Source organism: Corythoichthys intestinalis, chromosome 20 (genome assembly GCF_030265065.1).
Source record: "Corythoichthys intestinalis isolate RoL2023-P3 chromosome 20, ASM3026506v1, whole genome shotgun sequence".
NCBI lineage: Eukaryota > Metazoa > Chordata > Actinopteri > Syngnathiformes > Syngnathidae > Corythoichthys > Corythoichthys intestinalis.
In genome coordinates, this window is record NC_080414.1 from 22,005,001 (window position 1) to 22,020,096 (window position 15,096).

The following is a 15,096-nucleotide window of genomic DNA, read 5'->3' on the forward strand; positions in this document are numbered from 1 at the left end:
AAAACCAATGCAGACACTGCTACTGATAAATTATGCATAACGCTCATGGCTTTATTTTAAGGGTCACCTGCAACACAGTTGGGTATGGAAGTGTGGTGTATACAATAATTGCCCGTTCGGCCGAGCAGCACACTATATTTTATCAGACCACAAACTCCCTGGTGGCGCATAATGGACTCAGTAATGCAATGAAATCTTTATCTGCCCCTGCAAGGTCCCCTTATGAATCAGACTTAATGGCGTGAAGTCAACACGGAATGGTCTCAGCCAGTGTAATGGCCTTTGTGGTCGCACGTTTGCTAATGAGGCAGCAGCAGAGTAGGGAGATGCACTTGGCCTAGGTAATTTGCAAGAAACGTGGGTCACCACTTCCTCTACAGCTATGTGAGATATCACTCTAAAACTCAGGAAGGGGAAAAGACACGAACATACCCTAGATTTTCCTCCACTTTCCACATTTACTAACTTTTTTGTGACATGATTTTGTCAAAAATGTCCCAAGGATAAAGCATTACAGCACCCAGATTCTTGAAAAATCAACAATTTTTCAGGGGTAGTGCAAACAAACAACTGCATATAAAGTGAGCACCTCTACCAATAATAAAAAGTATTTAGGTTGTGGCAGCAGCATTTCACACACTGCACGTCACAAAAGTAAAAACTTAAGTGCAAAACACCTCTACAAATTTAAAGAAAATGTAATCATTGCACTGTAGCCACACTCATAGACTTTATAACTATTGATGGGACATGGTAGGGCGGGTCTGATTCATAGAGGGCCTGCATTGTTGGCGTGGCTGTCAAAGCTGACTGAGTGGAATCACGGACAAAGAGCTTTTTCTGTTGAAAATTCTTGTGAATAAATGCTTCAATCCCCGAATTCTTAGATATAGATATGAACGTAAAACAGTCTCGATTCTTTGTTAAAAAAGCAAAAAAAAAAACGGGTAGTTAGCGTTTATTTTATGTAAATATGTTGAAGAATGATGCTAGTCTGTTAGTCAATGTGGCGGACGCCATTTGTAAACAGAGCTTTTTCTGTTGAAAATTCTTGTGAATAAATGCTTAAATCCCCGAATTCTTTATAGATATGAACGTAAAACAGTCGTTTTACGTTCATACACAGTACACATACACAGTACAGTACAAAACAGTTTTTTCTTTGTTAAAAAAGCAAAAAAACAGGTAGTTACTGTAGCATTTATTTTATGTAAATATGTTGAAGAATGATGCTAGTCTCCATCCATCCATCCATCCATCCATCCATCCATCCATCCATCCATCCATCCATCCATCCATCCATCCATCCATCCATCCATCCATCCATCCATCCATCCATCCATCCATCCATCCATCCATCCATCATCTTCCGCTTGCTGCGGCGTCGGGTCGCGGGGGCAGCAGCTTTAACAGAGAAGCCCAGACTTCCCTCTCCCCAGCCACCAACTAGCTCCCCCGGCGGGATGCCAAGGCGTTCCCAGGCCAGCCGAGAGACGTAGTCTCACCAGCATGTCCTGGGTCGTCCCCGGGGCCTCCCGCCTCCCCTTATGACGAATAACATGAATAGACTTGTTTCCCTTGCCCGGACGCGGGTTACCGGGGCCCCCCTTTGGAGCCAGGCCTGAGGTGGGGTTCGAAGTCAAGCGTCTGGTGGCCGGGCCTGTCCCCATAGGGCCCGACCGGGCACAGCCCGAAAAGGCAACGTGGGTTCACCTTCCCATGGGCCCACCACCTGTGGGATGGGCCAAAGGGGTCGAGTGCGTAGGGAGTTGGGCGGCAGCCAAAGGCAGCTATGCATCTATTTTACGTAAATATGTCGAAGAAGGACGCCAATGCCGTAGTGGTTGCCATTCTCCCATTGTTTTTTTCACAACGTTTCAAAATGCATTCATGGTATGAAAAATATAAGAATTATCTTGAATCCTCGAACAAATCGCTCCTGAGACAATCGTTCTTGTTTGTATGCTGTACAGCTTTCGTAGTTTTTAAATCCAACGTGTTAAAATCCTGCATGTTTTTACTCGGCAACCGACTGGGAATAACTGAAGTGGACTACCGGGTGCCCCGTCCTTAAAGGCGTTGCGCGGTGAAGCTCGATTTTGACGCACGGTAGAAAAAAACTAGAAAACTATAACTAAATAAAGAAACTATAAAACGTTACCCTTTTTTCTTTTTTTTAAAAGGCAATGTAGTCCTATTTTTTTGTTTAAAGTTTGTGTGTGTGTGGGGGGGGTTGGGGTCAAAAACTTGTTCATGTAAGATTACTTGAGGCACTTTTATCTCTTCAGCAATGCATGCAACGCAATCAAACAGATTACTTTCGCCTGAATCTCATTATGGGATTTTGGTATGTAAATGTAAAAATATAACTCGAGGTAACCACCATTTTCCGCAAAAAAAAAAAAAAAAAAATGAGTTAAGAACTGAATAAGATACCTGCAGAATATATACATAGACCTATATATCAAACAGTGGGAAAGAAGTAAAACAATGCCATTTGTTGCTATACATTTGATAGAATAATTTTGTACAGTCAATTTGCAGATAATTTTAGTTAAAAACACAATTGAAACATCAACATGTCTCACATGAACAGAAATGAGCAGTCATTGACATTTAACTTTCACCATTCAACATTAATTTTCTTTCATTTCAAAGACCCACTTTTTTAGACTCGCCTTTTATGCAGACTAGGGTAACCTGGATTTATTTCTTAAAATCCAAAGCATTAAAACCCCTATATGTTTTATTGTTTTATTTGCTGCTTTGACTTTTATTGCAATGCGTGTCTCCCCCCCCCCCCCCCCCCCCCCCCCGTTTTTTCCCCCCTCAATGTTATTGTATAATACTTTCCTGCTTTTTATTTATTTTGAACTATATCGTTGTTGTAAAGCACTGTGTGGACTTTTCGGGTTTATGTTAAGGGCTATAGAAATAAATTTGATTTTAATTTGATTTGTACCGTTTGTTTGGACTTTTACATCAGTTTTCCTGCATTATTTCTTGTTACGTTCGCGTGTCATCGGAGAGTTGCGCTTCATCCCCAAAGTGGTGAAACCAATATTTAAACCGGAACAAGCTTCTTGACATTTGTCTTTCCCGTTTTAGCCACGAGATGGCAGTAACTGCAAACTAATTCACGCCGACATTTAAACATTAAACCAATATCGACTGCCCGCTGTCATTGTCCTATTCCGTGGGAGTGTGCCGGCCATTAGCGGTTAATTAATCAATTAGTCACCCGGCTAGTGTGAATTGTGTTTGGCATATGCGTTACTTCGCCGATTACGATAGTAATAACATCGTCTCTATGATAAAGGAGCTCAATTAACTAAGGGTTGTCTCGGTAACACGAACGAGTGACTAGTTTATTATTGTAAATGTCCCTACATGATGTGTTTGAGTTCTGTTTTTATGTGCCACGTGAATTCCTCCCCGACTCTAAGAGGGTATATAATTAAAGCCATATTCTTACGACTAATATAATACAAAAAACATGCAGTTTTTCTCAATGGAAGAGGGTGAAATGTGGCATTTGAAGGCAAACTTTGGACTTTGGAGGGGACTGCATTCCCGTCGAGACATTCGTTAGAAAAGTCGCCTTGGCAACGCGGGCGTAAACAGGCTGTAGCTGTCGTAAAACGGCTAGTGTTGAAAAAGAGTCGGGAGAGATTCTATTGTGGTTGTAGACGAGCGGTGTAGTGAGCCGCTACTCAGACGAGAAGAGCGGAAAAGAAATACGGTTCTTGTCCCCACATAGGCACTCATGCCACGCGGAGACACATGGACGTCCACGCGGCACGCCAGTGCTAAGCTCTTTTGTGAAGAGGACGCCGGAGGAGCCGGTATACGAAGAGTTAAGACTCGCCATCCGAACTGTTTATCTCAGCGGCTAGCAGGCTAGCTGGCTATATGCGCGGGGAGCCGCTACTACGAGGAACAGAGAAGAGAAGCTTTCGTGTTGTGATCGATAGGAGCACAACCTTGCACAAACTGCCTTTTTATCGCTTTGTGTTGCCTTCTACGGTCCTGATCACCCCAAGCCTCAAACTTTGAAGAATGACCGCGTGAGAGCCGAGCGTCCGCTCTTATTCTTACTTACTTAACCAGAAAAGAAGGAAAAGTCTCACAGGTTTGTTGGCTTGGTTTCAACTCGACTTGCATCGTGTAGTGTCAGTTTGATTTTCGCGTCAATGTTGAAACATTTCAAGTGAATGTATCATGTTTTGTGTTATTTTTCCTTTTACACGAGGCTTCGCGTGACAGTATACAGTAGTTGCAGTTTCTGTTTCTCTGATGGAAGGAGCAGATAAAAACGTTGCTTATCAGATGCCCTCATCTTCTCGGAGTGGTGGCAGAACGGGTAACTTTAACACTAGTGGATGCGGGTGATGTTTTTGCAGCAAAACAACTCTTTAGTAAGTAATTTGTTTCGCAATCTAGAACATAATACACTACTTGTATTTTGGCAAAGTGGCACAAATTCATCAGAATCATCTACTTGTGTTGATTTTGGACACAGTGTTTCAGATGCAGAGTAAATTGATAGATAATCATTGAATAGACTTTGTTGTCATTATAACATATGTGTGACTTTTTCTGACCGAAACTAACTTAAAATACAACAAAGGCTGCAGTAACTGACGTATATGTATTTCAAATGAACCTAAATACCCTCATTTAAATACCCTAATCTATGAAATGGCTCACATTTTACAGTCAGCCCACTTTGGGTCCTGACCCCGTGTTTGGGAACCTCTTTCTGGAAAAATTACCTGTTACCATTTTCAAAACCCGTTGTCAACGACATTTGCATTAATTTGTTTTGTATTTGCATTGCTCGGCTTGCTTATTTGTTAGAGAAATATGCCAGGGTTTGAAATGAAACAAGACCTTTTTGCATGCAAATGAAACTGCCACGCCACCCGCAGCGATCCCTATATTTGTTGCTGGCATAATGGAGCTTAATTTCTTATGATGACTCGTGTTGTTTCCCTCAAATTAGAATATTTGTGGTGACTGTTGGGCAGGACTCAGGGGGCTGGGGGTGCCTGGTAATTGTAGCCTCAAAGCTCTCCCAGGAATATCACGCACTTTGGTTTGCGACCTCAAGCACTGAAGCCAAATTAGAAGTGTGTAAAAATGTGTCTAATGAATCAGTGAACCGCTGAACAATTTGTTACCTGAATCTGGAAGATTAAATAATCACCTGGTTTGGTTAGTCTGTCATCGACAAAATAACGTTGTGGCTTCATGTTGGATCCTTTTTGATTATTTAACAACCTTGGCAGCGCTTTGGAATGCTGGCCCAGGACTAAACGATTCTATATTAGGCATGCCGTGTGTTTGTTTTAACTGCTGTTTGATTTGCTTGAGCCTTTAAACATCAGGTAAGTCTTTAAAAATCAATCTAAATAAATAAGCAGCCATCAAACAGTGGTGCACCGTATAACCCTGAGATCTTCAAAAACAAATAAACGCATTGATTGATAATGTTCCTATGAGAGGAAAAGGGTGACTGCTGCTAATTGGTGCTGATTTTTGGAGACTTAAATGTTCTTCTTGGAGTGTAAAACACTTCTGTCATTAGGATCTTCTCATTGCCGGCCGCCTGCACTCTTTCTACTGTGTATTTTTTTTGTATTTGCGATCAAACATTATTGACTCCCTTGGTCGATAACCTTGGCAACTGGAGCTTCGCGTCGCAATGACAGCTGAGTGGGAAAGTGGAAGCCTCGTCTGATCTTTCAACTAAAGCCGCTCGCAAACAGTGTTAAATGCTCTTGTTTTCTATGTGTGGTCGTTGCAGGCTTCAGACTGCCTCTAAAAGACGGTATTTTACTCCTAAAATTTGACACATTGATTTAAAAGGAAAAAAAGTTTGCGACCAACACATTGGTTGATTTTAGTTGTTTTTGTTAAATATTCTTTGTTGCTAAAAAGTCAGCTCCACACTTAAGCCCACTTGATAGTGATTCCATGATACAGCACAAGTTAATTGTTGAAGTATTAATAAGTAGTGAAAATGATTAGTTATTTGAATATTTACTTTGTGAGTTGAGATCAATTTTGCATCTCCAAATTTTCTACTTGTGTTTAAGCAATTAAAGGGAAGAGGCTACTGTGCAGCTGTAAAAGTTACCGATGAATCGGATAACATTTTTAAAATATCCTTTACTCTATTATAAACACAGGAAATAACACTAAATTGACAGTGCAGAAAATGTACAGTGTAATTTCATTATGACTAGTTCGCTAAGTTTTGTTATGGAAAAAAAATGACTAGCTTGATTTTCATTGATTAAAAAAAGTTGTCAATTAATTTGATAAGCAATGACTTGCCGATTAATTACCGTAACTGTTATAGTTCTTAGTATATCGTCACCATGCAAACTTGAGTATTATCTGCTGTTCTAATATTAAAACGTCATCCGCCTGAAATCAAGAACATTTGTAATAATCATGCCAGGCGGCGATTTACATAACCTATGGCTTCTTTGCAAAGTAAACTGACATTTCGACTACCTTTCCTCAGTCTTTGTTAGAAATGGGCACAATTTGCATTTTCAGGCTTATGTAAACACTCCTTAATGACAGGCAATAAACAAGTTTGTACAGGGCGTAAGAATACGTAATCTTATTGTAGTGTTAGATTGTAAATATGACTTTATGATTGTATTAGCATAAGTTGGTGCTCTATCGTTCTTTCTCTTTGAGACTGGACTGACAAACCATCCAATGTCGTGTTTTCATTTCACCTGATTAATCTATAGTCTGTATTACTGAATCTTATGCTTTTCCTTTTCTGCCCAAAAATGACAAAAAACAATAATTAAGATTTAAAGACCCTTGTAGTTTAATATCAGTGGTTTGGCTATCAAATTAATAGGGTTTGTGATCTTATGGTAGCTTCTGTAAACTCGATACTCTTGTATCTCTAGTGATCCCAGCTGTAAACCCCAACATGAGTATGATAGCAATAGAGATGAAATTTTACATCACCGTCTCCAGACTGTTCCTAAATGCGGACTTTTCCCGTTTAAAGTTTGACACAACGCAAGTAATTTGCAAGTACGACTTTTGCAGATTTAAATTTAAGAAAAAAACATTATTTTTGAATTTTTTGTGGCTGACAAACTTCTACTCCACACTTAAACCTAATTGTAGCCGGCAATGAGCAAATAAGTTGCTAAAGCATTGCATTTATCGGAAATATAGTAAAAATGAGTGGACATGACAATATTGACAGGGTTCCTCCAGCTCAGGGAAAGTTAAATTCAAGACTTATTAATTTTGTTTGAGACCAGCGTGACAACAAAGCAAAATTGTGGGCGGGGGCGGGCACAACAGAACATCAAGTAATGTGAGCTAGACTTTGCCAGAAGTCACGCCCAATAAATCGTATGACATCCGACAAGTGGAGCCACATAAACATCAGAGTATTGGGAAGTGATATCACTTGATTTGTCTGTTTTATTCTTACCACAAAATAAGCATTTCTTGCAATACACCTGGAAAGTCAAGATTCTTAGTTAAATTTCTTCATTTTGACAGCGGCATTATTTAGTTGCGCTTGCGTGAAATCTCGCGAAAACTTACGAGATCGGTGCCACACCGCTCTCAGGAAATGGGACGAGTTTTAAAATTATTAGTATTTAACATGAAAAACAGCAGGGCTCCAGACTGCAACCAAATGGTTGCATTTCGTGACTAAAATTAGAGCCAGTATGAGTATTTTTGTCATCTACTCGCACATGTATGACCAGTAACCTTGCTGTTTTTGTGTTGTTGCTGAAAAACTCCTTCACGGTTGAATACACTCGTTGGCAGTAATGTAACGAGGTTGTTTGCAAAGGAAAAATGCAACTGAAGAAAAAGTTGGAGGTGGACGATGTGTGGAAAGGGCTAGGGGCTTGACACACGAGAGGTGATGGCGAAATGGGAAAGTCATCGCTGTTGAGCTGAAAGCTAACACACGGGGTGCGATGCGACTGCAGCGGCAAGCGACACGCACGGCCCTCTGCCTGTGTGCCATCGCTCGTCTCTGATTAACTATGAATTTGGAGTGCATTTTAAAATTTCCAGTCTTTTCTGAGTGCCAACAATTTTCCATTCTGCTACATTTTTATTTATGTCCTGAAAATCATGCCGAGATGTATCATAAAGTATGTGCTGTTCGCACACTGCGAAAATGATACGCTCCTCCATGTTGACGAAGTGTGGCGTGTGGATGTCATTTTCTTGTTGGCCAGTGTCCTTGATTTGTCGATCAATAAATCTGTTGCTGATTGGTTGTAGTGCCAGGTGACAGCAACAGAAATAGAACAAATTTCCCATGTTAACCTAATATCTAAGTAGAATACTGGTTGATGTCAAAACTGATACCAAATAAAATATAGATTTATAATTTTGTAATTCTATGTATTTATTATGAAAGTTTCGGTTAAACAGTGAAAATTAGCGGAAAACTTTGCATGTCGATTTACAGTGTGTGACCCTAAAATTTAAAATTGGGGGCCACTTTGCTCCTTGTAAAAAATAGTCTGGAGCCCTGTCACTTTCTTGAAAAAACATGTAGTTACCGCATTGGCCCGAATATAAGCATTTGCATTGAAATAAGACTGAAAAAGTGGGAGTCGTCTTATATCTATCTAGACATTATACACATTCACGGCGCTACATGGCACCAGATATCATTGAAGCGAATGCTGAACTTGAGGAGTAATGTTCTGTCATGACAGATCACAGTAACTCTCAAGTTTAACCAGTTTGCATTATTCTATTGCAATGTTTTTCCTTATTCAGATTTGTTTCAAGACTACAGTTACAGTTAGACTTCACTTTGATGCTTAATATAGTTATTGCAATTTTTTTTGTTTTGTCACAATGGATTGGTTTATTTACGTTTCAAAAACCAGAAGCCATTCATTTACGAATGTGATTGCACTTTAGTTTACATATTTAAATGTTCAGATATTAAGATTTGAATGAGAAAAAATTACATGCTTTTTCTCTCTAATGTATTGTTATAATGATTTGTTTCAGATCTACTGTAATTATTTTCTGTATGAAAAAAATGTGGTGTTCAAAAAGTCTTTTTTCAAACTTGAGTCTTGAAAAAGAGGGGGTCGTCTTATAATCAGGGCCGTCTTATATTCGGGCCGATACGGTACTTTATTTCAACAATTTCTATATTGCATGTTTTTGGTTTTAAAAGTTCACCTCAGGTGCCATGAAGACAATAAGTCTAATCTTATATCTTAATCTGAATCCAGTTCTGAAAGAACAACGTAGATCATCCCTTGAGGAAATTCCCCATTTTATCTGGTTTATCCTGTCAAACCCCGCCGCTGAAGACGAGATGAAATATTAGAATATTACAGCGTCATTCGCCGCCTGTCACAACCTTTGTCATTCCGTTTTAAGTCAACACACAGCCTAGCTTTCGCTTCATCGTACCCCTGTTCCCTCCCGGTAATGAGGCATTTTGCGGCTCTTAGCATCTGCCCCAACTTGAAACTTGCATTTTGCATGCGGGGCTCATTTCCTATGCATGAGGAGTGGAGCGCCCTTTGATTTGCCCCCTTTTCTTTGCCTCGCTTTCGTGTACACGGGAGAAACGACGAATGTGCTAAAAAAGTTTCTCCCCCCACATTAGGTAATTTGGTCCTTATTCTAAACAGGGTTTTCCGCTACACTATTGTGTATCCTTTCTCCACCCCCTTTTGAGTGGCATGCCAAAGGAGACGAGGCGTTGCTGGGGTGAGATGCAAGAGGGGCTAATTTGACACTGGGCAAAGGTTTGTCCTCAGCTCTAAATTTCGCTGGACTCCACGTTCTATTCTGTAGGCCAATATCTGGTGCAGAATAAAAGAAAGACTGGCTTCCATTTAGAGCTTTAAGTGGCCTTAACCCTTGTCAAGAACCAGAGGAATAACCTTGCAAATGGGAACTGTAAAGAACTGAATCTGTATGTGCACTGCAAGCTGTGTAAGACAGTAAGTTAATGACGAGCAGCAGCCGTAGAAGGATAATTACCAGGGAATAATATCCACATTATGACTTGCCATTTGCAGAGTTGCGCTAAGGCAGTATGTTTTGCATTTATACAGTGGTACCTCAACATACAAAGTTAATTCGTTCCACGACCTTGTTTGTGTGTAGAAATGGTCGTATGTCGAGCAGGATTTTCTCATAAGAATACATTATAATTGATTAATTCGTTCCCCAGCTCGAAAATCTACACTAAATCCTTAATAAATGCTGCTGGTACTTTTGCAAATAGCAATTACACGAGCAAAACAAATTATGAATACAAATCTGAATAATAATATAGTAATAATAATAATAATAATAATAATAATACCAGTAATAATGTAACAAATTGGGTTCTAACGTGGCGGATGTGTTTTGCGTTGCGTACCTGAACGCACCCTGTGGCTGACTTGCAGAGTGGGAGAAGGACTTTCATTTTGTTCAGCCGCGGCGGACAGTTGGCATGTTGTGTTGCACAAGTTCTGAAATAAATCAAACCTGACGAAGCTGGCGATTTCTTTGGCGATGTTACCACAAAAATAACTCACCTTAACTTATAAAGACTGGCGAACGGAGGTCGGAGGAAGACCGTCAAGATTGTAGACATTCTACGGCCGTATTGTCGAGCCAGTTAACGGACGCGTGCACCACGCGCATATTTTTCTATCATTTCCATCTTCATTTCAATGGTAAGCCTCATCTTTTTCTTTTCACCACCAGAGCTAACATTCTTGGAACCCATTTTGATTTCTCTCACAAGGCAAGGCAAGGCAAATTTATTTATATAGCACAATTCAACACAAGGTAATTCAAAGTGCTTTACATCACATGAAGATCATAAAAATCACATTTAAATCAATACAACGTAAAAACCAAGACAATCAAAATCGGAAATAAAATTATACATAAAAATCGCATTTAATAACAAAAAATCCACAGTGGGTCCGTCTTGCGGGAAAACAAAGAAACTGCGGCGCTGTCATAATTCGTCGTATTTCGAGCATGTCGTCGGATGTAGAAACAAATGGCGAGTCAAATTTTACGTCGGATGTCAAAAGATGGTGTGTCTAAGCTATCGTATGTCGAGGTACCTTTTAGAGATGTCCCGATCCGATATTTGGATCGGATCGGACACCGAAATGAGCAAAAAAATGCGCATTGGTATCGGATCGGCCAACACGGAAAAATTCCGATCCGACTTCCGATCCAGTTTTTTAAACTCCGGTCCGCGTTTTGCAGTGCACCGATTTACATAATCCATTCCAGTTTTTGCTTCGGTTTCCGTAAAATCCGGTGCACATTTTATGGCACACCTTCAACACACTACATTTACATTAGCGTCTCCCAAATTAACGAGAGACTTTATCGGTAAAAATGTCAGCTGTGTGGGATCATTTCACCTTAAAGGACGACAAAGACGAAGAGACAGAGTGCAACATATGCCGCAATAAAGTCAAGCGTGGTGGTAAAGCTGTAAGAAGTTTTAATACAACCAACCTAATCAAGCATTTAGCGAAATACCACCACAAACAATATAAGAAGTATGTTAAGAAAACCGAAGACAAAAAAAAAAAGGTCCTATGCAACTAACACTGGCAGAAACTTTTGCTGTGCGTGACAAACTGGTACTCGACAGTCCCAAAGCCCAGGGAATAACAAGAGTCATTGCCAAAGAATTCATTCTGGATGACGAGCCATTATCTCTGGTGGGTAAAGACACACCATCCAACACTTACAACCACGGTACAACATGCCCAGCCGTCATTACATCCTTGAGCGATTCGGCCGTGGAAGGTTAGAGAACGATTCACAAACATCCAAATTCCGATTATTGAAATATGTCAAGTAAAGCGGAACTAATACACAGCGCGGTCTTCGGGACGCAATGAGAAACGGACCGCATTGCGTCCCGAGAGTAAACATCGTGCTTGTCACAGACCCGGGTAATGCCAATGCTCAACTCACGGCTTTAGCTCAACTCATGCTGCTGGTAAAAAAACACAATACCTGACTGCTGCTGACAGCCGCTACAAACTACGTCAACATTGTTTTACTGTAGATAATAGATATATGTAAATAGGACTAGATGCAAAATGATGGACTCGACGGCATTAGCAACATTGAAGTATTGAAAACTAGTTGCGTTAGTAAACAGCCGCCATCTTAAAGCAGGAGACTTCCCTAGTAGGCTGTTGTGAACCTTCCAAGCGAACCTAATTAACTTTTTATCTAAAATACTCCTAAATCAGCAAAACCATGACTTGAATCTATCTTCAAAAAAGTTTTAACACTTTCACATGTCGAAAGTAGACTGAAGGGAAATTATGGAATAACGGGAGCAATTTTAACCACTTTAACAGTTGATTCGCAAAATTAATTGAATTGAATGTAGTTTAAACCTGCTGATACAGAATGGGGACTTGAGTATTTTATTTACTGTTTTAAAATGTTAACTTGAAACTGAAATAGTCGTGTATTTAAACCTGAGAGGCTTTTTATACATTTTTTGTAACTAATGCACGAAACATTAAAAGCCTCTAAAAGCTTGGGGGGTTTGTGGGATTTTCCACTGAGGTTGTTTGTGTGTTTTGCTTTTTTAAGACAGTTTACAAATTATTTGCACGTTTTACTGACTGACTATGCCATTTCTGTTTGGTATTTATAATGTTTTGTGTTTGTAACTGTCAATTTGTCGGTCAGTTTCTTGTTACCAACCGTTGTGTGTTATTCAAACTCACCTAATTCAGCTGGCTTGTTATCAAGAGTACTAAAACCTTTTTCAACGTGAGTCTGACAACTAAGTAAGGAGGCTAAATAACTTTAAACTTGAACTAATGCTCAGATAGGCAGGTATCGGTATCGGAAGTGCAAAACAATATCGGTATCGGATCGGAAGTGCAAAAACCTGGATCGGGACATCCCTAGTACCACTGTATCGTTGTGCATCAAAGCAGCACTGGTGGATTTTTCTCATATTCACCCATGATTTGTGTTAAAACACTGATGGTTTATTCAGGCGTGGACTGTATGTTGGCCAGTGCTAACACCTCCACTCTTGTTAGCAGAAACAAAACCTGCTGCGTGTGCATTATATTTTCACTGCTGCAATTAACAAGGTTATTGACATAATCCAGGTAATGCTCCTTGGGTAATTGAGGCCTAACTCTTGTTCTCTCAGGAGACAGCAAGACGCTACATGTTAGCTTGTTAGCCGCTTGCCTGTGATTCTCATTATTCCGCTATGTTCTGGTATTTTCTGGGGTATGTTCAAATGTTCAAGCGCTCTGTGGAGGTGAGCGACTTTTACCCACTTCTCGTCTTCCATCCCTTGAGCCCCTTGCTGATCCTAGTTAAATCTCATATCTACTCCCAAGATCTGGGCAGCCACGTCGATGCCCTAACCGCCTATGTCAGAAGCTAAATGGCTTTTGATTCAATATCTTACAGCAACGCGGTACTCCATTCCCCCTCCCCCCCTAGCTATTCACTCCCTCACTCCTTGTAGTGACATGTAAAAGGTATACTTTCTTGGCCTGTATCGACGTTTTATTGTTGGCTGGCTCTGTGTTTTTATTTTCTCTACACCAATTCATCTTCCTTTCCCAATTGAATACGATTATCTTGGAGAAATAGATTTTTTGGGGGACCCTATCAAATTATCATGTTGACTTTTTAGCATGGGTGGAATGGGCCATGCTCCTGGGAGGTTATTGCTGTGTTTATTGTTCATTCATCACACGGGAGACATTTTGTGGAAGTCAGCGTGATGCTGAGGTACAAATTTTGTGCTGTGAAAGTCAGTTTTCAAACTTAAAAAGCATACAGGATTACCTTGTACTTTTCCACCCAACATAACTCACAGTATTGTGGCTCTCACCTTGTATACTAAATGTGCCCTAAACATTATTCACTCGTAAAATCTTAAAAGTGGTGATGTTTTTTTATGATTTAATAAATCAATGAATGGCATTCGGATGTGACGGATCACCATTCAAGCTTTCCATCTTGTTTATGGTACATTAAACGCTCACCGGGTTTTTACGGTGAGAGCAGACAGACAACGTGCGTAAATCTTGTATCCTCTTTCAAAAAAAAAAAGAGCAGTACAGCTGTGTCTACTTCCTCTTAATTGGATTCGGTCTATTTATAGCGAGACTGGCCTAGGTAAGCGCACACGGCGTTGGATGCAGGTTTTATCAGAGGTCTCACAGTTTCACCAGTATTCACTGCCGCTCCATTGGCCACCTCAAGCCCCCTGACACAAGCCCACATCTAATCTTGAAGGCCAAACACAAGGAATCTGTCAGTGTGCGCGCCACTAATCTGCTTGCTCGTTAGCCGCGCCCTCGCTCTAGTCAGCCCTCCTAATAGGCATGTTCTAATGAGCTCTAATTGAAGGCGGCTAATTTGCATGGCTGGCCTCATTGTCTTTCTAGAAGCATCTTAAAGCTCAAAGCTGCTCAAAAGATGATTGGAAGTCTAACATGATTTGGTCTAAGACAAAGTCTGTTGTCCCTGATCCCAGATTGTGATGTCTTTGTTTTGCGCTTAATTCTTGACATGACCCTTTGTGGCAGACAAGTTTATGCCTGATGGCGTGTTTTGATTTATTTATTTTTTTAAACTAGCAGCCACGAGTGTGATGATTGTAAGAAGGGTCATTTTTCAAAGAGCATCAAGTCTTATCAAACAAGCAGGCCAACTTTGATCAAAGATTAGACTTGGCTCTCTTCACAATGCAACAAGAGATTGCTCAATTTTTAAAGGCGGGAGTTGTAAAGTGATACAACTGCAGTATGAGAAGGCAGTACACTTTGATTTGCACTCAGAGAATGGCGCTTTACTCTTAATTTGATTGCTAACTTTATATCCCCACCATCACCATGCTTTTATTTTTCTTTTTATTGCAAGTGTACATAAAATGATTTTCCTAGAGAGAAAATGGTCAAACAGGCACTGGCAGCTTTATTGTATTGGCCACGGGCCATCTCATCTATGGACGAAAAGCAAAAAAAAAAAAAAGCTCCCACACGACCTGAAACAAATTTGTTTGGCAATTTC

General features: G+C 40.2%; 1 protein-coding gene across 1 annotated transcript in view; it reads left to right on the forward strand.

Moving 5' to 3' along the window:
- The first annotated feature begins 3,635 nt into the window (after positions 1-3,635).
- The window catches only part of dipk2ab (divergent protein kinase domain 2Ab), a 48,632-nt gene continuing 37,171 nt past the window's right edge, over positions 3,636-15,096 (forward strand). The window contains exon 1 of the mRNA XM_057824711.1: positions 3,636-4,132. The gene's annotated coding sequence lies outside the window, so the exon portion shown is untranslated. The remainder of the gene's footprint in view (positions 4,133-15,096) is intronic.